We start from the raw sequence: 27,560 nt of genomic DNA on the forward strand, positions 1-27,560 counted from the left end.
TTTCAGTATTCCACAGATATTTGTCATGACAATGCATAATTTCACTGTAGAAGTTGTCAGAGGATGAAGGTAGAGGTTTTGTCAGCTGTGTTGGGACAGGTGGGGTTTTTATGACAAGCAGAGACATAACTAATTAAGTGGGTGTTTCTCAATAAAATAATCAGCAGTGATATAGATAAAAGTGTTGGCATTTACCTTGTCTTGCTTAGGCTTCTGACTTAACCTGTTGAGGTGACTGGAGCAGTTTTCTCTCAGAATGTAGTGCTTCAGATTGTCTGCAGACTCAGTAAGACAACACTGCATCCTTTACAGTTGTTTTGTTTTCAGGATGTTCTTTGCAACTATGAAGTCTAGAAATAAATATTTTTAAAAATGGAAGTTTAGATTCTGGAACACAATTCTGCTGTGGGTTCCACAGCAAATTCCAAAGCCAAAAATCATCACATAATAAATGGGGAACTGCTGGTTATGCCTAGTTGGGGAGTTAACTACCTGATGGATGTTGCTATCTAGTTAAACAGCAGTGCAAGGATGCAGTGACACTGGCTCAGAAGAAGTAGTTCCCTCCCTACACATGGAAACAAACACCTGGATAGCATAGGAGTGGGGTGGTAGCATTTTTTTTTTAGTCTGCTATTATTGAATGCCAACTGAGTAGGGCAGCAGCATAATACAAAAGGACTCTCTCATTACCTGAATGGGTGAGAACCACCAGCAGCTGTTTGTATTAAAGCCCCTAAGCTGAAGAAAGAATATTCTGCTGAGCTGTGCTGGCTTGAAAAGGGATGCCACAAGTATTTTTTTTTTTTGTCACTGCATTAGCATGGCATGGGTAACAGTAAGTATTTGACCTCTTGTTCTTATGCTAATAAGTGGTTGGCTACAGCATGGTTGTTACCATATGGATCTGTGTTGTGACATCCAGCCAGTTGCCCATTTTCAGGATGGCTAGGGAGACTTGATAGTTTCCCCCAAAATTTTCTTGTAGTGTCAGCTCAAATTAATTGTGTGAATGGGTATTCACCTGTCAATAGGCATATGGGCTCCAATCAGAGAGAGAGTGCAAAGGAGGCTTGAGAAGAAAATTCCAGCTAGAGGTTTTAGGGATGGAATTAGGTCAATTTTTTGTCAATCTTTCCTTAGAATGACAGCTGAGCTTCACTGTTCTTTTGGGTGATGGAATCTTGAGCAGAACTCTGGAGAGAAACATCTTGACTGGTTGAGGTGAGTGTGGATAATGTTGTTGTAATTTTCAATGACACAATATTGGACGTGTACGGGGGGGGACTTTGGCAAACCAGTAAAGTGCCTGAAACCACTATGGCTTATTGTTAAAGGCAGCCTAGTCAGTAAGCTGTAAATTGGCCATTCAGTGGTCTTAGCTTGACCAAGGCGGGGGGAATTCTGGGGTGCCACAGAAAGGGCAGCTTGACCCCGCATCCTGCCTGATAAGAATTGTGTTGAAGTTGCTGATACATGCATTTTAAAAGAGCAGGATGTGCCTCAGGAATGTGTATTGGGGTCTCAAGGCTGCAAACCCTGGAAGAACCCACACTTGATTAATCAATAATCAGAAGGAGCCTCTTGCTTGCACATTGGAACGGCTTGCTTTACAAGTTTTCTTTAAGGGACATGTCATTCTATTACTAATGTATAAATAAGGGGAAAAAGCTTGAGATAGTTGGACTTGTTTGGGGACTTTTTTTGGACTCTCCCTCTGGATACATCTTGCGGTTTCCCACTGGCAGACAGAAGATTTGGCCACCGGAAGTCTGCCACTGTGTCACTCGAAAGCCACACTCAGCTTTGGTAATTATCAAGGGTTGGGGGCGTTTTATTAACCTGTTGCAGACATGTGTAAGTGCTTGAGATTAAGTAAAGTTTAGCTTTAAGTGAAAGCACTCTTGTGTTGTCCTGTTTGTGCCATCTATTGGTTGGACGGCTGTGTCTTCCCTGATTTATTTCCTGACACCACCTCGCACAGAGTAAAAGTTACCAAGAGCTTTGGATTGAAAGAACCCCAGGTAACAGACACACATCTTAGAAGTCACACATCCACTAAGGAGCATAACTCTTACTACAGATCAAATTTCATTTTTAATAGCAAAGTATTTAAATTACTAACATTTTTAGATAGACTATTAATATGATATAATGCAATAATAAAAGGCAAACATTTATTTTAATTGAGGGAGTCTTCATAGTTAATATGGTATTTAGTCTTAAATGAAATATTGTGATGATGAACTTGACTCTACAAAGCTAACTTGTCTGATTGTTTTACTGAAGTCAGGTTCAATTTCCTAGAAAAGCCTGAAAGAGCTATTTTAAATACAAAATCAATACACTTGCTTAAAAGATATTGAAAAGGTATTGATGTTGCTATCTTTGCTCTGTGTCTCAGCTTTCTTTGTTGATGGAAAGTCTCAATTTGCCCACTGTAGTTATATATCTGAAATGAAGAACTTTTTGTTTTCTTACAATTGATTTTCTATCAGTATGATTTCTGTTCTTTATGCAAAATAAAATGTATTGTATTGCAATTTAAAAAAAAACTGTTTGAAGCTGTTGGTGCACTTTTATATCAGAAGGATCCTCCAAACCCCACATGCTAAATTGGAGCCTGATTATAATTATTACAATAAAAAAAGATATAATGTATGACCACTTACAAATTTATTTCTTCAGTAGGTAAAATAAAAGTCTGGTTTTAATATTTGCCTCTAGATGGTACTAGTGTTATTCCAGTGTCCAAAATCATAGTTATAAGAAGTGCTTCAAATGATGATAAAAACATTCTGCTTGTAGTTTTTGAATACAGCGAGTCAGGTTTATTCAACACACCTTATATTGATGGTTTGTATACAAAAAGGCCTCATGACTATAATTTCCATTGAGTGAACCACCCCAAAATCTATGTTCACATAACACTTAAAGTTTTGATTTTAATGAACAGAAGCCAGTATGTTCAGAATTAGGGCTAAAACTCTATGATTAAGGAAATGTTGAATATAAGGATTGTGGCACATGTTGGATGTAAGCTACCCACTAGCTGGAGCTCCCTCTTTCCAATCCATTAATCTATCACATAAAAATGCAGAAAGCTTATTTTTATAACATATTAGAGTTGTGAAATATTTTTTGCACATATGTAAACCATGTTGTATGTGATGTGCCTGTTTCTGTACTATTATCTATGCAAAGCATTTATGCTTAGCTGCTATTTCCCTGAAGCCCTCCTGGAAACAAGATGTTGTCTCTTAAGAGGTTATTCTGGTCAGCAAAACAAACCAGAATTTATTGTATTAAAATAACTCCGTGTATAGATGTTAGTACAGAGTTGGCGAAATGGCATTATTTCATATCAGGTGTGAAACAGTGTTTTCTACTTGTTATACAATTAACAGTAACTGTTGTTTAATTCATCCACTCTGCGTTTAAATATTATGCCATATAGGGCTTTTGATATATTCCAGGAAGGGTTCCCCTCCTTGCCCAACCCTCCTTCACTTTGGGCACCAATGGGCCCTGCTGCACACGTTGATCAGTATTGGCTTTCAGATATGGAAAAATCTTAACTCAGCTCCTCTCTGGGTCATTGTTTCTGACTAGCACATTTCCGTCTTGCAGGATAGAGACTTCCACCTGAGGTAAGGCCCAGAGGGTGTGCTGCTCTGTCACCTGGTAGAGATATTCTGTATGGATCACATCTGTTGCCATTTAAGTCTCATCTATGGTAATATACAGGATGTGCATACACGTAGTGACCGTGGGTGAAATCCTGGTCCTACTGGAGACAATGGCAAAACTCCCAGGATTGCATCCACTGAATTCAGCTGAAGATCTCTACTTCAGGGGAAAACTGCAAATGTTCTGTTTTAGGGACCAGATACAAAAATAGATTTAACCACTTACTTTCTATTCTGCTAAAAGAGGACTAATACAAGTAACTATCATTATACATAGAATATCAGGAGGTCATCTAGTCTAACCCCCTGCTCAAAGTAGGACCAATCTCCAGGCAGATTTTTACCCTAGTTCCCTAAATGGCCTCCTCGAGGATTGAGCTCACAACCCTGGGTTTAGGGGGGCCATCCCTCCTAGAAGTATTTTATTGCTGTCTGGTGAGGGTTAGTTACTTAACTTTTCTCCTTCCCCGCACCTCTGTGACTGATTTACTGCCCAGTGTCCCTAATGCAAACTGTCCTAGGATATGCAATCTGTAGTCCATAAAATGTCTGTCCTTTACTGCTCAAACCTGTGAGATGCTGTGCATCAATGGGAATTGAGGATGTGCAGTGCTTCCATGTATTGATTGATTAATTTGGAAGACATGTGCGGACAACATGGATCCTGGTCTGGTGAGCTAACCGCATAGGTCACACAGATTACCCCTGGCTTATGGGTAATTAACTTGCTAATTATTCACAGATCATTTTGCCATGTGGTGGTTTTCTGAAATGACAGGAATTATTGAAGCTGAAAGAAACATTGTGGTTTTTTCTTTTCTTTTCTTTTTTTTTTTAATGTTACCTCACGTTGTCAGATCACATCCTATCCCAGCATCATGTTTTTGTATGTACGAGATAAGAGCCAAAAAACCCTAAGCCGCCCTTCCTTCCACTTGGATGCCACCTGTCATCTCAAGAAACGAGAGATACTTTATTTGGTGGGGTAACAAATCATTAGTATGCTTTTGAGACTGAGATACTTTTTTCTTGATTCAGGTTTTTAGTACCAGAATAAATTTTAGATGAGAGAGAAACCTGGGATTCTGATTACTTCTGGTCTTTAAAGATCCCATACTTTTGCAAAAAATGCTAAGGGAGTCCTCACATGCTATTTCATTATTATTATTATTATTTTATATTTTGGTTGCATAGTTGTATCCCTCTCTTACATAGTGAAACTTGTTTCCCTGATATCATCAAAGTTCTGTGGTTGCATCTGACCTGAGTTCTGGACATCCATGTCTAGTTCCAGCTAACGTCTGTGAACGGGTGTAAACCCATCAGACCAAAATCTTGCTTAACAATTCACGACAGTCAATTGTGGGAAAACTAGTTTTCTTCAGCCTCAAACTTTTATCATTTCAGCCTTCAAACCAGACATTTGAACTTCAGGGATAATTAATTTATAAAAATCAGCTTCAATAACAAACAAACAAAAAAAACCCACAAACCCATTTTGAATCAAATTCATAGGTGTTCCTCAGTACTCATAGTTGTGTTCTGCCTACTGCACTTGCAATTTAACTTGAATTGGATATTTTTCTTTATTTCCTTTGGTAAGATTTTGCATGGCTGTGTATTGTTTGTGCTGTTAGTGGCTTACCTCAGAGAGAGAGAGAGGCATTTCAGTGATGGGCAAAGTGATTTTGGTACATATTTTAAGGCACTTTGTGATCCTTCAGGATGAAATGCAAATCATTATAAATTAAGTTAGTTTATAAAATGACTTTTCTCTCTTTCCCTCTTCTCTCTCCCTCCCCCCCCACTACTTGTATGGAACTTTGTAACTGTACATGAGTGGCAATAAACCCAGCAAATATAGAAGTTGTTTGATTTAAAAAAAAAAATTATTCCCCTTCAAAATAGCAATAAGACTACAGTACAACATCAGAGTTATGAACACCAGAGTTACGAACTAACCAGTCAACTACATACCTCATTTGGAAGTGGATGTATGTAATCAGGTAGCAGCAAAGACCAAAAAAAAAAAAAAAAAAAAAAGAAAGAGAGAGGCAAATACAGTAGAGCATTAAACTACTAAAAAAAGGGAAAGTTTTTTTAAAAAAAATTTGGTAAGGTAACTGTTTCTGTGCTTGTTTCATTTAAATTAAGATGATTAAAAGTAGCATCTTTCTTCTACATAGTAAAGTTTCAAAGCTGTATTTGAATTCTGACATTGTCCAATGAGTGCTAACAGCTTTTAATAAAATCAATCTGGTCAATATCACTAATCCTAGGAAAAATTTGGAAAAAAAAGTCTTGTCTTAACATCAATGTTCAGTTGTAAACTTTTGAAAGAACAACCATAATGTTTTTTGTTCAGAGTTACGAACAACCTGCATTCCCCAGATGCTTATAACTCTGAGGTTCTACTGTAGTTAAACGTTGTATTTCTGTGGAGGTTTGCAAAAGAAACTAAGTGAGTTGGACACCCAAATCCCACTAAAATTCAGTGTGAGTTGGGTACCCAACTCCCTCAAGCTGCTTTGAAAATCCTAGCCTTGGATTTGTGGATGGATCTTGCTACTGTAGGATTTTCTTGGCTGGCTGTACAGCACTCAGCCTCTCCGTTTGCTTGTGGGTAATGTGGTTATCATATTTTGTTTGGATTAAGTTAAATTCTGCTGCAATGAGTTGTGATCCTTTATCTGTCACTAGTTGTTCTGGTATGCTGAAGTGAGCAAAGGCACAGTTCAGCAGGGCTGCCCGAGGAGGGGGGGGGGCAAGAGGGGCAATTTGCCCCGGGCCCCACAGGGGCCCCCATGAGAGTTTTTTGGGGCCCCTGGAGCGAGGTCCTTCACTCGCTCCGGGGGGCCCAGAAAACTCTTGCAGGGCCGGGCCCAGGAGCTTCTTCCGCTCCCGATCTTCGCCGGCGGGGGGTCCTTCTGCTCCAGGGCGGAAGGACCCCCCACTGGCGAATTACCACCGAAGCGGGACCCGCCGCCGAAGTTCAGCTCAGTCTTCGGTGGTAATTCAGTGGCAGGGGGCCCTTCCGTTCAGGGACCCGCCGCCGAAGTGCCCCGAAGACCCGCGGTGGGGGGGTCCCCCGCCGCCGAATTAACGCCAAAGACCGGGCTGCACTTCGGCGGTGGGTCCCGCTTTGGCAGCACTTCAGCGGCGGGGGGGCCCCCGCCGCGGGTCTTCGGGGCACTTCGGCGGCGGTCCCAGAACGGAAGGGCCTCCCGCTGCCGAAGACCCCAGGCCCCCGGAATCCTTTGGGCAGCCCTGCAGTTCAGTTTCTCAATAACACTGCAACATGTTATGTCTTTCAAGTACATTATTTCTATAACCCTGGAAAAATAGTTCACAATGACCAGGTAATGATGTCCTCTGAAGCTGGATAAATCTTGCAGCTAATCTCTTTCAAGGTCTGCCTGGTAGAGGTGGTGGTATGCAAAGATGATATTGGCTTTGGAATATTAAATTGGTTTTAGGATGACATTGCAGGCAGATCATGTAGTGCAGTGTTTCTCAAACTGGGGTCACCGTTTGTGTAGGGAAAGCCCCTGGTGGGCCAGGCCCATTTGTTTACCTGCCCCGTCCGCAGGTCTTGCCAATCGCGGCTCCCACTGGCCGCAGTTCGCTGCTCCGGGCCGAGGAACTTACTGGCCACTGCTTCCAGCAGCTCACATTGGCCTGCAGAGGCAAACCGCGGCCAGTGGGAGCTGCGATCGGCCGGACCTGTGGACGGGGCAAGTAAATAAACTGGCCTGGCCGGCCAGGGGCTTTCCCTACACAAGTGGCAACCCCAGTTTGAGAAACACTAATCTAGCACAGTATCCTGTCTTCTGACAGTGGCCAGTGCCAGGTGCCCCAGAGGGAATGAACAGAACAGGTAATCATCATCAAGTGATCCATTCTATGTCCATCCTGGCTAATAGCCATTGATGGACCTATTCTCCATGAATTTATCTAGTTCTTTTTTGAACCCTGTTATAGCCCTTGGCCTTTCACTCAGTAATTCCTTCATCAAGCCCATTGCTTTTGGTTGATCTAGAGTATATATGTGGTCATTTGATGACTTTACTATTTGTGTATGTACCATAGGTGTCTGTGTATGTGCATCAGCAGCTAGACTGAGATCTCCGTGCCACAGTGGAGTTACTACATTGTAACTAAGATCACAATAAGATACTAAGTGTCTGTGGCCCTATCTACACAAGGTAAACTTACTAAAAAAAAATCCTGTGGGTTTTAACACTGGTTCAGGTGAGAGCTGTATTGTAGGTAATGCTCAAGCTGCTATTGCCATTTGTATTAGTTGTTGTTCAGTAAGGTTAACTAAAACGGTAGTAAAAATTATTCTGTCCATGAGAGCCTTGACTATGTTATGGCTCCTACTAATATTAACTGGTTCAGAGAGAATTTTTTTTTGTAAACTTCCTTAAAATAGACATGGCCCATGCATCTGTGTGTCTAAAGTAGAAGTTTTTATGTGTCACCACAGTTACCTTAATAGAAAACTTTAAAAGGTTGAATAGCAACATATATTTCTTATGTATTTTAGGTAGCACAATGAACAAGAAACAGGAAACTCAAAAATAAAAAAATAAGCAGCCAGCACATCACACAGAATAGCAATCAATTACAGTTTGTGGTGGCAGTTGGAACACAACAGTGAGTTGTCCAAACATTCCTGGACATCGGTGACTTGGTTTTTTACTAACCAAGAAAAGATGCCCTTGTACTAATTAGAACAGTTTGCTAATCTTTCTTCTATCTTGCACAAATTAACAACATAACAGACATACGAGGCAGGATGGGAAAGGCAATGTGATCCAATAGCTAAGGCACTAGAATCACTGGTTTTGTTCTCAACTTTGCCACTGAGCTGCCATTTGATCTTGAACAAGTTACTTCACCCTTCTGTGTCTCATTTTCTCTCCCTCTCTCCTACCTGTCTTGTCTGTATGCTCTTCTGGGCAGGGACTGTCTCTTGCTATGCCAAGCCACATGGGGCCATGATTTTGGTTTGGGGTCTCTAGACACTACAAATAAGAGTTGTAACAACATTCTCTGTTTAATTGAGTAGAAACAAGAGACTCTCCTCTTCCAAGGTCCCTGGCAGTCACATGCAAATAAGAGCCAAAGATGAAATATGTAATTGTCAACAAAACTGTTTTAATTAGTCTTCAAATGCAGGGGAGGGAATTGTAATATCCTGTTGTTTTTAGAAGTGAGAACTGCAAAGTTCAGGCCTGTTGTGTGGTTCCACCCCTTATAGAAATAGTGACCACCTTCAAAGGTTAGATCCACATCTGAACTTTTTCAGTGATTTTGTTTGGGGAATATTGTCTTTCTTTAGGAGTTTACTGTCATTATTTTAGATATGTACTGCAGAGGGCACTAGTGTTGTACAGAGTTTACCTTGAGTTGGTATGTATGACACTCAGATACAGAGGAAGCAGAAAACAGGATTATAGGTTAATGATGGAATAATAAAGAAGCTGGCTGGTAACTCATGCATGCTGTTTCCGTTTTGGGGGTATCTTGAAGCTCAGATGTAAACTTTTTTTTATATCCCTCTAGAGAAACAAAGATAATATAATGGACAACTTCTGTATTATGCTGCAGTTTTCTCATTGGTTGAGGTTAAGACCTCAAGCTTGGTTCGTCCTAGTTTATGTTAGCGTTCTCTGACTCAACCCAGGTCTTTGAGCAGTAGAACATCTGCCTAGAGTAGGGGATGTTGTAGCACAAGTTCCTTTCCACTGGTGGGTCCAAAGTTAGACAATACAGTCTCAGAAGTATAAAGGACTGGCTGAAGAGGAGACCTATCAAAAGCAGCCAGTCCCTGCTGCAGGGACTCTTGTGGAGCCTCGGTGGCTAATTAAAGCTGTCCTTATGGAGCAGAAACCCCTCTCCCAGGGGTGCATCCCCTCTGGGTCACAGTATTATTTATTGGCTCACTGAGGGGCAGTTTGTACCTCCCTGCACCACAGGTGGGTGACTTGACTTCATTATCTGGTTTTGAAAAGCCCTGGCTCATTGTGGAGAACCAGCCATCATGTTTTCTCATATCATGCCGGTTTTGCTGTGGTATACAGGGGTGGCTCCAGGCACCAGCGCAGCAAGCACGTGCCTGGGGTGGCAAGCCGCAGGGGATGGCCTGCTGGTCACTGGGAGGGCGGCAGTCAGGCAGCCTTCGGCGGTGTTCCTGCAGGAGGTCTGCTGGTCCCGCACAGTTTCGGCGGCAGTTTAGCAGCAGGTATGATGAACACGCAGTACCAGCAGATCACCCGCAGAACCGCCGCTGAATCCACTTTCTGTGAGCCAGTAAACACCGCCGAATGCTGCCTGACTGCTGTGCTTGGGGCGGCAAAAAACATTGAGCCGCCCCTGGTGGTATAACTCCATTGACTTCAGAGGAGTTATTTCTGGACTTGACCATTGTAACTGGGGCCCTCAGAAACAGGAGTCAGGGTGAGATCCTGGGTCCAGTGAAGTCAATATCAAAATGTCTGACTTCAAGGGGCCAGGATTTCATTCAAGGAGTGCAGTGGCCTTTAGTACTCAGCTATTTCTGTTTCTCTAGGTTTCCAATCACACTGGCTAGCAACGTATACTGAATATAAAGAATAATCTAGGTAAATTCATCTCCATTAGGGCAGAAAATCCAAAATGACAACCCCAATCCTCACAATCTTGGGTTATCATAATACGTTGTTGTGGGTTTTTTGCATAGAACTTGTTTCTGTGCAGAAAGCTGCTTATCCTTTGGCTTCAGCTGTGAATATTTTAACAGAATGTAATGTGGTACCATGCAGAGGAGTTTACCGCCTTCATTTGCTCAGTAAATTGACCACAAATCACTGATGTGATTGGGTTTTGAGTATCCAGCCCTCTTGTGTGTGTAATGTGCCTGCTTCTCCTTTTCTATTGATATAAAGCAGGAGCAACTCCACTGAAGGCACTAGTCTGAAGCTGGTGGGATTGAGATCCAAACGAAGCCCATATATTTCTCTAAGTGTGAATAGGTTGCAGACCAGCAGCCAGAGCTTTGGCTCCAGCTTCTTTGTGCTTGAAGAGTGGGGAAAAAAGCCATAAGCCTGCAGATCAGGCCAGCTCGGGATAGAAGAATCTAACACCATCCTATCCAGTCACCAGGCATAGGGTGTGTTCTGAGGACATGGCAGTGTTAGGAGAGTAGCCAGAACAGTGCTGCATGCTGATGATCCCTGGCTGGTGTTATATTTGGTGCAAGAGAGAGAATGGCAGCTCTGCCTTGAACTGAGGGCCAACGGGACTCTGACTGGTCCAAGGAAGCACAAAAGCGGATGAAAGCATCAGATTTCAAATATCTAGTGTCCTTGGACCCACCACTTCAAATCCCAACACTGTGTCTTTCACAAACTGAATTCCATTGTGTGGGTCTCTTTCAGCAGAAACCCTAAAACAGTTTTCTGGGGATAATTAAAGTCCCCTTGCCACTCTTTGCAGGTGTATAGGTTTGCAAAATTTTGACAAAATTCCTCTGCACCTCACAAATGTGTAGCCTTCCCATGTCCCAGTTATTTGGCTTGTTCTTTCCTCCCATTCAGACTGGCTGCATTTCAGTGGTGAACAGATTCCTGTTTGGAAAGTTTTTATGTTCATTCAAGATGAAAAACACTATATAAATCTAACGTGTTGTTATGATGACTGGCCATGATGAGGAACAAAAACATCTGAATGCAGAATATTTTCAGTGACATAATTTCCCCCTCAATGTTTTTGGAAAGATTTTATGAGGACAAAGCTAATTTTTGTGGTTAACTATATGTTTTTTATTTTAAGTCTAACTGGCTACAAAACTATGAAACAGATGTACGTCTGTTTAATTCTTTCCAGACAGTGGCAATAGTAAGTTTGTTCACAATTTTTCAATGGGACTTGAAAGTTAATGACGTGGAAGCAAATATTGTGCCTGTTGAGAGAGTACAATAAAAGACCCCATTATTTGGTATAAAGTGAATGCTTGCCAGGGAGATTGAACTGAAAAACACACTGTGACGGGTTAGATCACAGAACTCCCCTTGGGAGCTGCCACCTGATGTGCCAAGACTACTTCTGCCCCTGCTTTCCCTGCCAGCTCAGGACTCCAGCACCCTGTCTTGCTGAGCCAGACATGCCCATCTGCTACAACACAGACCCAGGGTCTGAATTACTTGCCCCAAAGCTGCAGTCTTAACTGAAAGCACCTTACAGAAGTGTTCTTATCTTTAACACTCAGATGCTCAACTCCCAGTGGGGTCCAAACCCAAATAAATCTGTTTTACCCTGTATAAAGCTTATACAGAGTAAATTCATGAATTGTTCGCCCTCTATAACACTGATAGAGAGGTATTCACAGCTGTTTGCCCCACCCTCAGGTATGAATACATACTCTGGGTTAATTAATAAGTAAAACGTTATTTACTTAAATACAGAAAGTAGGATTTAAGTGGTTCCAAGTAGTAACAGACAGAACAAAGTGAATTACTAAATAAAATAAAACACACAAATCTATGTCTAATACAGTAAGAAACTGAATACAGATAAGATTCTCACCAGTTCCAGAATGCTTCCTTTTACAGACTAATCTCCTTTTAGTCTGGGTCCAGCAATCACTCACACCCCTTGCAGTCACTGTCCTTTGTTCCAGTTTATTTTAGGTATCTTTGAGGGTGGAGAGGTTTTCTCTTTAGCCAGCTGAAGACCAAATGAAGGGGTTGCCCATGGGCTTAAATAGACCCCTTCCTCTCTCCTATGCAAAGTCCAGCTCCACAATGGAGTTCTGGAGTCACCTGGGCAAGTCACATGTCCATGCATGACTCAGTTTTTATAGGCAGAAACCATTGTCCACATGGTATCTTGTATGTCTCCAGGAAGACTTCTTATGTGGACTGGAGCCTTCCAAGATCCATTTTTCCTTAAGTGCTTCCTGATTGGGCACTTAATTTTGAGAATTCCTTTCTCCAGGAACTGACCAAATGCTCTACTAAGCTTATTTAGAAATCAAGCCAGTACACGGCCAATATTCATAACTTTAAGTACAAAAATGATACATGCATACAAATAGGATTAATAGATTCAGTAGATCATAACCTTTACATAGATATGTTACATAGGATATGTAGCACAGAACATATTCCAGTTATGTCATATATATTCATAAGCATATTTCCATAAAGCCTTATGGGATGCATCATCACACATACTTTAGACTTGACTGACCATGTTACTCTTGTCTTACAGCCGTGTAACTCCATTAGTTTCAATAGTTACACTGGCATCAGTCTGGAATAATAGAATAACGAATTGAACCCTTCATGGTTTTTCTGACACACGCACACATTCAGACAAGTGCAGTTCTCCCTTTTAGGTCAAATTCAGCCCTGGTGTAAGCAGATGCACTGTGACTTTAGTGGCTGATAGAAGATATTCATGTGCTGGACAGGTATATAATTCCTGGCTCATGCTGGGTATATATACTGTTGCGGGCTATCTGTCTAGCAACCTCCCTATCTTTCCTCTTGGTGGTAATCTTCTTGGGTTCTGCCTGCTACATCCTGATCCATCTGGGTACTAATTACTTGGAAATCAGGTAAGTATTCAACAAATTCTTAATTAAAGATGCAAGAAGTTCTACTTCAAGCAAAGTCACGGTATCCTAACCTGACCAGCAGAGAGCTCCAAAGAACTGGTAATATACACACATGTACAATGTGTGACCAATCAGTATGCAGCCCAAGCTTTTGTTAGGTAACCTGATTAACCAGTCAAGAACTGTTGTTGGGTAAACAATTACCTTTCACATGAATCATAACCATAAGCAAGCTTCTGAGTCCTGAGTAACTCAGGCCAGGAGTCCCTTCTGCACATGTGCAGACCCACAAAGCTCACAACAGCGAACATCTTGATTGACAGCCATAGGCTGCCCTTACTCTGCAAGCCATCTCCTGGAGCACAGCCTGCATATACTACTTTTTTTTAATGCCAGTTCTGTGTCAGGGAAGGGAAAGGACCTTCAGTTTCTTATGCTACAGTACCCTCTGTTTCTTCAGCATCTACTTCCTTTTCTGGTACTCCTGCACTCAAGAAATTTAGGGTCAAATCCTCAGCTGGTGTAAATAATCAGCACTCAATTGAAGTCAACGCAGCAACTCCAGAACATCACCTGCCTTAAACAGCATCTCAGCTTCTGAGTTAACCTGGCTTTTTGCACTTTTCCATTGACTTCGTATGACCATATTCATAGCTTCTAATCATAAGCTATGAAGGAAAAAGACAAGCCAACTTTTCCACTTAGGGGCTATGACTCAGGGCTTGTCTACACTGACAATTTACAGCGCTGTAACTTTCTCGCTCAGGGGTGTGAAAAAACACACTCCTGAGCACTGCACGTTTCAGCGCTGTAAAACGCCAGTGTAAACAGTGCCCCAGCACTGGGAGCTATGCCCTTCGTGGGGGTGGTTTTTCTTTTTTCTTTTTTTTTTTTAAGAGTGCTGGGAGAGCTCTCTCCCAGCGCTCTGCCACGACCACACAAGCCACGTTAAAGCGCTGTTGTGGCAGCGCTTTAGCAGTGCCAGTGTAGACTAGCCCTCAGTCTGCATGTATTCACTTAAGGGCCTACCATATATGACTCTGGAGGCTTGCAATCCTGGAGAAACAAAGTGGACAAAGATCCAGTGGTGTCAACAATATGTCATTTACTTATATTGCTTAAACAACTTCTTATCTGAATCTTGGTTTAGTTCCCCAACAAAAAATCACTTACTGGTAAAAAGAACAGGAGTACTTGTGGCACCTTAGAGACTAACAAATTTATTTCAGCATGAGCTTTCATGAGCTACAGCTCACTTCTTCGGATGCATAGAATGGAACACACAGACAGGAGATATTTATACATACAGAGAACATGAAAAGGTGGAAGTATGCATACCAACAGGAAGAGTCTAAAAAAGTTACTGGTAAAAAGTAACTTATCTGATTATCCTCTGTGTCACTACTGTTTTGGACATCCCCAGATCTTCTAAGATAGATTGGGTTGCACTATATACCTCCCAAATCTGTAGAAACCATTCAGTCTTTCTGCCTCTCTGTTTATGTAGTTTTGTTGATTAGAACAGCATTAAGAAGTATATCTTCAGAAGCTTGAAGAGACTTTTCATGGCATTATAGTTAAATGGATTTATCTGAACAATTAACAAAGGTCACCACAGCTACAGGAAAACTAGTTTTGCCATTTATTGAATCAAGTTGCTATATATGATGAGTCTTTATAAATGGAACACTTGCTACCCCAAAGAACAACCCCGCAGTACTTATATATTTTGTCTAATTTCCTGATATATGGTCTAGTTATATGCATACACATACACCTTCCATCATTTTCTGCATTACATCAGATCATTATTTTCAATGAATAAAGAGCACATAGAAATAACAAATCATAATTTCTATCATCCTATCGGTTTTATTTCAAGAGAGCTATTACTTAACCTGAGTACCATATCAAGGACGTGATGTGGAAAAAGCTGATTCTAGGGCCCAGTCCTGAAGTCCTTATTCAAGAAGAATTCCCTTCAGAGTAAGGGGTCGAAGAAGGGTCCCTTGGTGAACTAAAAAATAATGAAACATCATTTTAATGGTGAAGGAGAATTAAAGTCCCAAACTGTTCTAGTACATTGCAAAATGCTTACTGCAATTCCAGTGAGAAAATTAAGCTCCACTCATAATTAAGCTGTTCTATGTAAAAACTTCACTATAGGAAGTTTGCACTGTTCAGTTGATATCGGAGGGGTTACTTCTTTGAGGCCTTTTCAGCTCACTGAAGTCACTGGAAAAACTCCCATTGATTTGATGATCAAGCCCTAGGATAGAGGGCAGTATATGTCCACAAAAAACCAAAACTAGTTTTATACCAAACTAAAACCTGACTTAAAGGGCCCTGAGAAGACCCATCTAGTGCTACTTCTATGCAATTTTAACTTACAAAAATGAAACTAACAGCTAAGCATGTCAGGGCATTAAGCCACTATGTAGTAGTAGCCTTGTTTCAAAAAGCGCTAACTGCAATAGTAACTGTTGAGTTGAGATTTCTCACTCTCCGTCTTGTCCCCTACTGCCTTGTCTGTTCCTTCTTGAATAACGATTGTCTAATCTGTGTCTTGAAGTGTCTGTGCTTTTGTTATGGTCTTATGCTGACAGATATCAAGAGTTACTGTATTTGATAACTCAGCAAGACATATGTACAGTTAATGAGAAATGAATGTGGTATTACATCAAAAGGCTTCAAATGTTAATTTTTAAATGATGATAATTAACTTGCTCCTTGATTCTAAGATAAATTGACTAAAGAGACAATGAAGGTCAATTTCAGCTCACTAGAAAAAGTGAAAATAGAATAACTGAGTTGCTTAAAAAGAAAAGGTAATCTCTCAGTTTCGGATTTGTTCTGTTATAGCTGCATTGCTCTGATATGAAGGTGACACACTTAAAATCATTTTAATAGCCAACATTTTCACTTATTGAAGCATATTTTCTTTGATAAAAATTGATGGTTTGATTCTCCATTCGCTTGCACTGCTGTAAATGAGCAACTCAGCAGAAATCAATGAGGTTGTGCAGGTGTAAAACTAGTGTGCATGGAGAAGCAGGCTTTCATGGCTTATATCTATTTTGTGAAACTTTAGACATGCCTATATACTTGAAGACTATGGAGCTGTACAGACTATCCATTTTCACTTTTTGAAATTTCAGTGGTGAAAACTGCCTTTCTGAGAATGTAACTAGTTGTAGTACTGGCTGCTTTCTACACAATTTTTTTAAGAGAAAAAAGTGGTAAAATGGCACACCTAGAACAATTTACAAACTTCAACCATTTTGCTCAAACAGTTTACCTTTTAATTAGCAAATCTCTCTCTTCTTTCTTCTGTAAAATTGCTGGGGGGGGGGGGGTGGCAGACAGACTAGATGTGAAAATAAAGCTGACCAGGTCCTCAACTGGTGTACATCAGCCAGTTTACACCAGGTGAGGATGAGGTCTGACATGTCAAACTTTCCCCCAAATCAGTGAAAACAGGATGTTTTGATGGTAAATGAGATTCATTCCACCCAGCTCCTGTGACTGACAGGGATTTGTTTGTTTGCAGAGAAGCAACTGGATCTGTTTTTGGTTTTGCTTGCTTCAGTGTTTTAGTCCAGAAGGGAGGTCATTTGCTTCTTTGCCACCCATCATCACATCATTAGAACAACTACAAACATAACTGTTACACAACAGAGCAGCAAAATAAAAATTTAATTTAATCTCTAAGGGCCTGATCTAAAGCCCACTAAGTCAGTGGGAGTCTTTTTTTTATGGGGGCTTCAGATCAGGCTGCAAGGACTCACCTACACTAGCATTTTTCTTAAAATCTCCCACTGCTATATTACTGGTGGTGCAGCTCTATTACTACCAGTGACTGCAACAGTGAGATAATTAGCACTGGCTGGCTGCCAGTGCCACCTGTGTCATCTAGACCTGCACTGAGAACGACTAGACCACATGGTGGTAAAAATTCCAGCACTGTTTCTATACTAAAAATCCCACCATTGCAGCCCTTGGTGGAGCTGCACTGATGGTACTATAATGGCGGGGGAGATCTTCTTTTAAAAAAAATCTAGTGTTGGCAGAGATTTAGCTTATTTTGGCTACCCAAAGCCTTGTCAGCGTCTGGGCACCAAGTTTCCTCATTAAAATGATCTTACATTTAATACTTATCATCCCGAAGGCTCACAAGATACTTTACAGATTAGGGCTCCAGTCATACGTCAGATTCGCTGTTGTGGAGTTCTGTGCCTGTGTGGCATCGGCTTTGTGTAGGCACAAGAATTTGTGGCAGCAGATCCTTATGCAGTGTTAAGGTTAGTATACTATGTATTGGTGGTAATCTGTGCACTGCTAAATTGAAGATGCTACCGAGGAAATACTTTAATTGTGCACAGCAGCATTACACAGCATCTCAGGATAGGAATGAAGAATACTATCACCAAATGAAACTACAGGAGCAGTTTTAGGTTGGCAGAATATACGATAATTACCCAAATTGGAATTCCACCAGGGCAACAGAGCTGACAGCTCTACCCTTATAAAAATGTCATGGGACATTTTAATGACCACAGCCAGTAAAGACTTCAATTATATATCTCATCCACTAGACAGCAGTGGCAACAGCACAGTGCCTCTAAACCCATTCTCAGATATTGCTCTAGTTCAGAGCCAGAAGGATTAGTGCTATCTATGATTTCTCCAATACTTCTTCCTGAGTTTTTCATGGTCTTCTGCTAGACACAGACCCAGCTCAGTTTGAGACCTGACAGGAACATACTCTGAGTACAGTTGCAGTCCTTTCTGCCTGCTTGCCTTAGTTTGCCCATGTTTTACAATTTGAGCTCATTGAGTCTCTATCAATACTGTGCTAACATTCTCTGCTTTATTTAATTTACACAAATATTTGCAGGCACATCAGGAAGGCCCAAACTGTAACTAAAAATCTTCAGGCTTTGAGGATGTTTGGATTTGATCCATATTTGGATGCCCACCTCAGAGCTTGGGCCTAATTTCTGTCATGTAATGGGCCAAACCTGAACAGTGAATCCTAATCACACTGAACATTTTTATCAAGTTTGGATTCAGATCTGATCCTGGATCAAAACTCCATGGTGCGGGTCCATCTCTAGTATCATAGTTACAGGCAGAAAGAGTCATTAATCCTCTAACCAATCTTTCTGCCATTGTTGGATTGTTTTCTACAACCATCCAGTCCAGATTTAAGTGTCCCAAGCAATAGACTTTCCCCTGCATCACTTGGGAGAAGTTATTTCTGACTTTTGTCTTTGTGATATCACATTCATTTTAATTGCTCTACACAGCACTGCCACATACACAGAATTGAAAGGGAGAAGCTGGGCTTGCAGGGAGAAGGATCTTAAACACAAATATCCAGAATAATAACAGGTACAATAGTGTCAATGGTTAAATGTTAATAGCACATTGCTTTGTGTATGCATGATTTTTCTTTTATATATACTCCAGGAAAATATCTCTTTAAGAAAGTACTTCACTGTACTTAAGACGTGAGAGTAGCCCTTATGAAACACATCCAGTTGTTGTGAAAGTCTGCACATTTTTGTTCTCTGCATGTGCCCCAGGAGGACCAAGTCTGGGGAAGAGGAATGCTTTAGGCAGAGCATTTACCAGGAGTAAATTAGTTTCTTTTCTGAGCCATCCTGATAGTATTAGAATATATATAGTTTTTTACTCTTTTCTGGAAATCCCTTCCCATCTAGAAGTTGGGCTTTCCAAGGTGAAAACAAATAAGGTGCTCATCTTAGTGCCACTCCTTGCTTAACCAGATAATCATTATTTAAACAGTTCTTTTAGTTTTAAAAGACTAAGAGTTAAGGAAGTAACTAGTTAAGGAAGATTTTTAACAGTGCACAGCATTTCCACACCATTGCTGTTCCATGTATATGGAATGCTTGTGAATGCTCTAGAGGTTCTGTCTGATGTTAAAAGTGGATCTTTTTTTTCAGCGAAATGCTGGAATATCATTGGAGTGCTGCCACAGTGCAGAAACTGTAGTCATGAATCAATAGTGAAGTGGTTATCGAAATAAAATAAAACTGTCCTGTAAGATAATGCATTGTGCTTTTGGTTTGATGTACGGACAAATAATTGAGAAACAGGCACCACCAATATGAAGTTACCAAATGGTTCTGGCAATGTAAAGAGGCCTTAAAATGGACGTGAAAAAGGCCTATGTGTAACTGAGAAGCATGTCCCCTATTCTCTAGAAAAATTTATACAAATGTGAGTAACTAAAGGAAATACTGGTAGTTCAAAGCTCAATGGAAAGAACAGCTTCTACTTTTAAGGGACATTGGCTCTGATTCAGCACAGCACATAAGTACATTGCTCAAAGTTAAAGATGTGCTTAAGCGTTTTGCTAAACTGGGGACATTGGTGGGCTAAATCATGAACAGGATTCTCCTCTTAATTACACCAGCATAATGCCACAGTCCTACCCTGAGAATGGTGCATGTGGGCTCCTGTGTTCTGTGATGGGATGTAAGCCCCTTCAGTGCTGATGTGGGGCTAAAAGGAGCTGGAGAGCTCAATAAGTGCATCCAGTTGCATCTAGATGATGGGTTAGGACCAATTTGGGGATGAGACCCAGCTGGAGAGGGCTGGATGGCTGTTATATTGGTAGGCTTCCAGGTGCAAGAGGAGGAGGTAGACCAGGGGAGAAATAGGGCTTGAGATCCTCTCCTGGGAGGAAGCTCTGGAAAAGGGTCAAGAAACTGGGCTGTAGGGGAAGGGATACAAGGAGAAGGCTTGGAAGGCTGTAGGGGTAGACAGTATCACTGGGGAATGGGCTCTGAAAGACAGGCAAGTCTGAGTCAGGGCTTTTAACCAAATCTGACAGTGTCCCTTTAGGTTTGCATATGTATTTTACGAAGGAAAGCTTCTTGCATAAAACTGTGACTCCCTGATAGAGCATTGGAGATGGTTGTTATCCACTAGTGCAGTAAAATATATCTAGTCTTGCAAAAATCTCAGTGAATGGAAAGACTTTTTTGCCTTAAAATGATCAATTCCAAAGAATAGTAGCAGTATGTTATATTTCTTTCCTGTTGACTGAACTGCTCTGTCCAGAACATACAGAATTATTGTCTTATGAAAACAATTAGTATCAATTATTACACTAGCTTTACAAGAGAAGGATTAAAGGGTAAGTGAACAGAATGTACTGGCTGTTACTACATTCGCCTTAACAGTTTATTTTCTAATAACCTGGCATAGCAGGAAAAGAAACTATTATGAAATAACTGTGGTGATATTTTTCCTTTGCTGTGGAATGCTTTGGCTGTGTGTAGTTCATAACCTTCAGCAAATCTGAACCATAAGATAAAGATTATGAGAACTGAACTAGCTTTATCAGATTAAAAATCTTGATAAAAGAGGATTATCACTGCAAAATAATCACTGAGTGATGTAATTTAAACACCCTGCCCCCCAATTTCTTTAATTGAAAATTATTTGGCCAGTAAGATGTCTCTCTGGTGCAGAGCAAACCCTTCCATAGGAGCTTTATCTGAGGGTATGTCTGCAGTATGAAATAGTCGAATTTATAGAAGTAGATTTTTTTAAGAAATCGATTTTATACAGTCGATTGTGTGTGTCCCCACTCCAAGACCATTAACTTGGCGGAGTGCATCTACTGTACTGAGGCTAGTGTCGACTTCTGGAGCATTGCACTGTAGTAGCTATCCCACAGTTCCCACAGTCTCTGCCACCCATTGGAATTCTGGGTTGAGCTCCCAATGCCTGCTGGGTCAAAAACATTGTTGCGGGTGGTTCTGGGTTCATGTTGTCAGCCCCTCCTCCCACCCGGTGAAAGCAACGGCAGACAATCGTTTCGAGCCTTTTTTCCCATGCAGACGTCATGCCATGGCAAGCATGGAGTCCGCTCAACTCACCACCACCGTACGTTTCCTGGGGTGCTGGCAGACGTGGCACTGCACTGCTACACCACAGCAGCTCATTGCCTTTTGGCAGCAGATGGTGCATTATGACTGGTAGCTGTCGTCGTCGTCTCCTGGATGCTCTTTTAGCCGACCTCAGTGAGGTTGGTCAGGGTGCCTGGGCATACGTGGGTGCTTCTGGCAGACCTCGGTGAGGTCTGTTGGGGCACCTAGACATAAATGGGAGTGACTCCAGGTCATTCTCTTTTTAAGTTTAGTCTCATGGAGATTCAGTCCTGCCTGCAGTCGTACTGCACAGTCTTCTGGCGAGCACCCAGGAGACAATGATGGCTAGCAGTCGTACTGCACTGTCTGCTGCCAGCCTAAGATGTATAAAAGAGAGAGAGAATGGATCAAAACAAGAAAGAGACCAGATTTGTATTCATTTGCTACCCCCTCCCTGAATACTGGGGCGAGGGGTAGCTCAGTGGTTTGAGCATTGGCCTGCTAAACCCAGGGTTTTGAGCTCAATCATTGAGGGGGCCATTCTGTGTGACAGTTGTGTTTCTCCTTGATGCAAACCCACCCCCTTTGTTGATTTTAATTCCCATTAAGCCAAGTCGCCCCTCCCATGGTCAGAGCAATGGCAGACAATCATTTCACGCCTTTTTTCAGTGCAGACGCCATAGCACGGCAAGTATGGAGCCCCCTCAGATCACCGCCGCAATTCTGAACACTGTAAACACCACATGCATTATCCTGAAGTATACACAGAACCAGAACCTGCAAAAGCAAAACCAGGTGAGGAGGCGACAGCAGCATGGTGATGAGAGTGATGAGGACATGGACACAGACTTCTCACAAAGTATGGGCCCCAGCAATGTGCACATCATGGTGTTAATCGGGCAGGTTCATGCCATGGAATGCCAATTCTGGGCCCAAAAAACAAGCACAGACTGGTGGGACTGCATAGTGTTGCATGTCTGGGACAATTCCCAGCGGCTGCGAAACTTTCGCATGCATAAGGGCACTTTCATGGAACTTTGACTTGCTTTCCCCTGCCCTGAAGTGCAAGAATACCAAGATGAGAGCAGCCCTCACAGCTCACAAGTGAGTGGTGATAGCCCTGTGGAAGCTTGCAACACCAGACAGCTACCGTCAATCGGGCATCAATTTGGAGTGGGCAAATCTACTGTGGGGGCTGCTGTGATCCAAGTAGCCAACACAATCAAAGAGCTGCTGATATCAGGGGTAGTGACTCTGGGAAATGTGCAGGTCATAATGGATGGCTTTGCTGCAATGGGATTCCCTAATTGTGGTGGGGTGATAGACGGAACCCATATCCCTATCTTGGCACCAGAGCACCAAGGCAGCGAGTACATAAACCAAAAGGGGTACTTTTCAATGGTGCTGCAAGCACTGGTGGATCACAAGGGGACATTTCACCAACATCAACATAGGATGGCTGGGAAAGGTACATGACGCTTGCATCTTCAGGAACTCTGGTCTGTTTCAAAAGCTGCAGCAAGGGACTTTCTTCCCAGACTAGAAAATAACCATTGAGGATGTTGAAATGCCTATAGTTATCCTTGGGGACCCAGCCTACCTCTGGGTGAGGAGGCAATGGAACTTGGGGAGGAGGGCAGTTCGTTACACAGGGGCTGTAGCGGCGGTCTGTGCTCATGCTGCCTTTCCTGAACCTCAACCATACGCTGGACCATATCAGTATGTTCCTTCAGTAGCCTCAGCATTGCCTCTTGCCTTCTGTCACCAAACTGATGCCACCTATCATCTTCAGCCCCCCACTTTTATCTGCAGCCTGCCACCTGTCCTCGCATTCATATTGTTCTCTCCTGGACTCTGACATTGTCTGTCTCCATGCATTCTGCTGGCATCTTTCAGTGTGGGAGGACTGCATGAGCTCAGAGAACATTTCATTGCGAGTGCATTTTTTTCGCCTTCTAATCTTCGCTAGCCTCTGGGAAGGAGAAGATAGTGTGAGTGTCGAAACATTTGCAGCTGGTGGAGGGAAAGAAAAGGGAGAGTGGTAGTTAGAGAACAATGGGTAGACTCTCTTTATTTAAAATGGGTTGGCAATTTAAAAGGAGGGGCTGTGGTTTTGGGTTAACATGCAGCACAAACCCAATAACTGCCCCTCCCCAATTCTCTGGGATGATTGCTTCACCCCTCCCCCCACCACGTGGCTAACAGCGGGGAACATTTCTATTCATCCACAGGCAAACAGCCCAGCAGGAATGGTCACCTCTGAATGTCCCTTTAATAAAATCACCCTATTTCAACCAGGTGACTATTAATGATATCACTCTCCTGAGGATACCACAGAGAGATAAAGAACAGATGTTGTTTGAATGCCAGCAAACATTGGGACCATATGCTGTGTTATGCAAAGATTCCAGACTACATGCTACTGGCCTGGCATGGTAAAGTGTCCTTCCATGAAGGACAGAATAAGGCTGCCCTCACCAGAAACCTTTTGCAGAGGCTTTGGGAGTACATCCAGGAGAGCTTTATGGAGATATCCCTGGAGGATTTTCGCTCCAACCCCAGACATGTTAACAGACTTTTCCAGTAGCTGTACTGGCCGTGAATGCCAGGGCAAATTAATCATTAAATATGCTTGCTTTTAAACCATGTATAATATATACAAAGGTACACTCACCAGAGGTACCTTCTCCACCTGGCAAGTCCAGGAGGCAGCCTTGGGTGAGTTCGGGGGGTAATAACTTCAGGGTGAGAAACAGTTCCTGGCTGTCGGGGAAAATGGTTTCTCCACTTGCTTGCTGTGAGCTATCTTCAACCTCATCTTCCTCGTCCCCAAAGCCTGCATCCCTGTTGTGTGATACTCCACTGATGGAGTCCAAGCACAGGGGTGGGGAAGTTGCAGGGGCACCTCCTAGAATGGCATGCAGCTCATCATAGAAGCAGCATGTCTGGGACTCTAATCCAGAGCGGCCATTTGCCTCTTTGTTTTTTTTGGTAGGCTTGCCTCAGCTCCTTAAGTTTCATGCGGCACTGCTGCAGGTCCCTGTTATAGCCTCTGTCCTTCATGCCCTTGGAGATTTTTTTCAAATGTTTGGGCATTTCGTCTTTTGGAACGGAATTCTGATAGCACGGATTCGTCTCCCCATACAGCGATCAGATCCCGTTCCTCCCGTTCGGTCCATGCTGGGGCTCTTTTGCGATTCTGGGACTCCATCATGGTCACCTTTGCTGATGAGATCTGCATGCACCTGCAGATTGCCATGCTGGCCAAACAGGAAATGAGATTCAAAAGTTTGTGGGCCTTTTCCTGTCTACCTGGCCAGTGCATCGGAGTTGAGAGCGCTATCCAGAGCGGTCACAATGGATCACTCTGAGATAGCTCCTGGAGGCCAATACCATCAAATTGCGACCACACTACCCCAAATTCAACCCAGCAAAGTCAATTTCAGCACTAATCCCCTCATCGGGGGAGGAGTACAGAAATCCATATTAAGAGCCCTTTAAGTCGATAAAAATGGCTTGGTCGTGTGAACAGGTGCAGGGTTAAATCGATGTAATGCTGCTAAATTTGACCTAAACTCGTAGTGTAGACCAGGGCTGTGTGTGGTATTTGGGGCTTCTCTGATTATAGCCAGCATATCATTTCTTTTTTCCCCCTGGGATTCTCAACAGGGTGGTGTCATAGGTTTTTCCCCCACTTGGAGCTTTTGGGTTCCAAGATGGGGACCTGCATGGACTCCCCTAAACTAAAATCCTAGTTTAGATCTGGTAAAAGCTGCCACCACCCAATAATGTACGTGTATTGGGACACAGTCCTTCCCCAAAATCCTTGGGGATCCCAAGAGCCCCAAATCCATGGAGTTCTTACACCTAGGAGAAGTAAACCATTCTCTACTGCTTCCTCCCTTCTCCTAGGAGAGATACTGGGATTCAACTACAGAGGGATGCCTTCCTCCTCCCCTTTCCCTGAGAATTCACCCAAGGAAAGATCAACCAAGTCCTTAACAGAAAAGATTTATTAAAGAATAAAAAGAAAGTAACTGTCTCTGTAATACCAAGATGGAACAATACACAGGGTCTAAACTTATCAATCTCTGGAGAGAATCCCCCCTCCTTTCTTTCTCAGTAAAAGCAATAACAGTACAGAATTAAAGAAATTCTATAGCAAAACACACAATTGCAAATACAGAAATAACAATATAAAAATACAAGTTCCCTTTCTAATACTCACTAGCTTGAATAGAAGAAATTATTGCAGAACTCTGAGAGGACTTGATTAAGACGTCTGGACTCCTTTAATTCCAACTAGCGAGTCACTCAAACAAGGGACACAGGGAAAAAAAAACTTCCCTCCACAGGGATTTTAAATTATCTTGTCCCTGATTGGTCCTCTGGTCAGGTGTTCACAGGTAGAAAAAAAAAACCTTAACCCTGAACTAACTGTTTATGACAGGTGGGAAGAGGGATGTGTTCACCCAGTCCCGCCTCGATCCACCTAGAACCACTTCCAACCCTCTTATTCTTCCCCCTGGCCTTCCTAGTCTCTGCCCCTTCCCCTGTGTAGATGCTGGACCTGCATGGTTCAGACCTGGCAAAGACAAAACTGGATTGTGGTACTGTAATATTAAGGTCTAAATATCATACACCCCACCACAACATTGTCTCTGGAACACAGGTTATTAAGACCTGATTGTAGGAATGTTTTTTAGAGAATTTTTACTAATTCTCTTAGGATAATTTTTTTTTCATACCCTTCCACTTGTAAATAGTGTCTTTATGATGATTAATCCAAATGTAGATGGCTTGGGAGGGAACCATAATGCCCACTACAATAACTTTAAAATAACTTTTTTCTAATACCTAAAAATCCCCTAAAAATGTTACAACTTTAAAGTCCATTATTTTGGGACCTTCCTGTGCTACAGCAAGAAAGCTGGGAATGTCCCCTTTCCAATAGCACGGACTAAGCATCCAGAGTCATAAGATACGAGATTTAAAGTTGTGGCATTTTCAGCTATAGCAATGCTCTCACTGCCCTAGGACAGAATTTTGCCAACTTTTAACACTGAGCCATGGTAATTTTGAGGGAGAAATTCCACAACTGCATTCAAAGAAGAAAATACTTCAGGGCAGTTTTTTTTTAAATGTTTGAAACTATCTATCTATCCTATTCCTATTTAAATTTAATGGGAGTTCAATGGGAACAGCACATAACTTTGTAAATCCTTCAGAATTTGGGGATCTTTGGGATAAAAAACATTATAAAAAGGAAATAATTATTTTCCAGTAATACTTAATTCCCATAAATGTAATATCTCTCAAAGCAGCACAGAATCCTGTGGAACCTTATAGACTAACAGACGTTTTGCAGCATGAGCTTTCATGGGTGAATACCCACTTCTTCGGATTCACCCACGAAAGCTCATGCTGCAAAACGTCTGTTAGTCTCTAAGGTGCCACAGGATTCTTTGCTGCTTTTACAGAACCAGACTAACACGGCTACCCCTCTGATACTTGACACCATGCAATATCTCTAAAAACTCTTAAATGATATCATTTTTCTTATATTCACTTTTTAAATGTCTTGGCTAATATTTTTCTACTTTAGTTTCAGGGAAGCCCCCTCTGCCCTAGAGAAAGGGGGAATCACAGCCTTTGTGAATTATTCATCTAATTTTAAGCCTTACCCATGGGGCACTGCTATTAAAATTCTACTTGGTTCAACATTAATGGTCAAAAATGACAGCAGTAACACTATTGTAAGCAATAATATTTTTTCACCACTGCTGGAATACATATATATTTTTCATACTGTTAAGTGGCCTTTCCATTAAAGTGATGCCATTAGAGCAATGTTTCTTCAACTTTCATTCATGAGAGAGAGACTACTTTTTCTGAACTACTTCCCCTCTAACAGTCACTCCCTCACAGCTTTGTTCTTAAAATGTTCGAGGAGAGACTTCATAAACAACAAATTGAAAATCTCTGGATTAGAGAGAATGTGTTTGATATATTGGGAGGCTAAATCTGCCAAAAAAAAAAAAGACTAAAAAAAATTGTAAAGGGTTATGTAGAACAATATTTTACAAATGTACTTCAGTACCCAGGATGGTCCTTCTATGAAACCCAGACCTCCCTCCATCTCATATACAAATCAACAACCTCTTATAGCTATTAGCATTTCTGACTGTGATAACTTCTAACTCTTGAAACAAAGCATACGAGTTAAGTTTAAAAAATTCATGCTTAAAGAATTAATCCCCCCCCAAAAGGAACACAAAAGGCTGCCATCTAACAGACCATCCCTAATACATTAATATGAGTATAGTTGTGATATTGAAATTAAGTAAAGGTAGC

General features: G+C 41.9%; 1 long non-coding RNA gene across 6 annotated transcripts in view; it reads left to right on the top strand.

Annotated features, from left to right (window-relative positions):
- The first annotated feature begins 201 nt into the window (after positions 1-201).
- LOC120401471 overlaps positions 202-27,560 on the top strand; it is a 335,084-nt gene continuing 307,725 nt past the window's right edge. For 4 of the 6 annotated variants that reach the window (XR_005596467.1, XR_005596468.1, XR_005596466.1 and 1 more), the window contains exons 1-2: positions 218-286; positions 1,144-1,224. This is a non-coding gene — a long non-coding RNA (uncharacterized LOC120401471). Of the gene's footprint in view, positions 839-1,143; positions 1,225-3,630; positions 3,651-27,560 lie in introns of all 6 variants that reach the window. The other 2 variants (XR_005596464.1, XR_005596465.1) reach the window with 2 other exon arrangements.

Source organism: Mauremys reevesii, linkage group 3 (genome assembly GCF_016161935.1).
Source record: "Mauremys reevesii isolate NIE-2019 linkage group 3, ASM1616193v1, whole genome shotgun sequence".
Lineage (NCBI taxonomy): Eukaryota > Metazoa > Chordata > Testudines > Geoemydidae > Mauremys > Mauremys reevesii.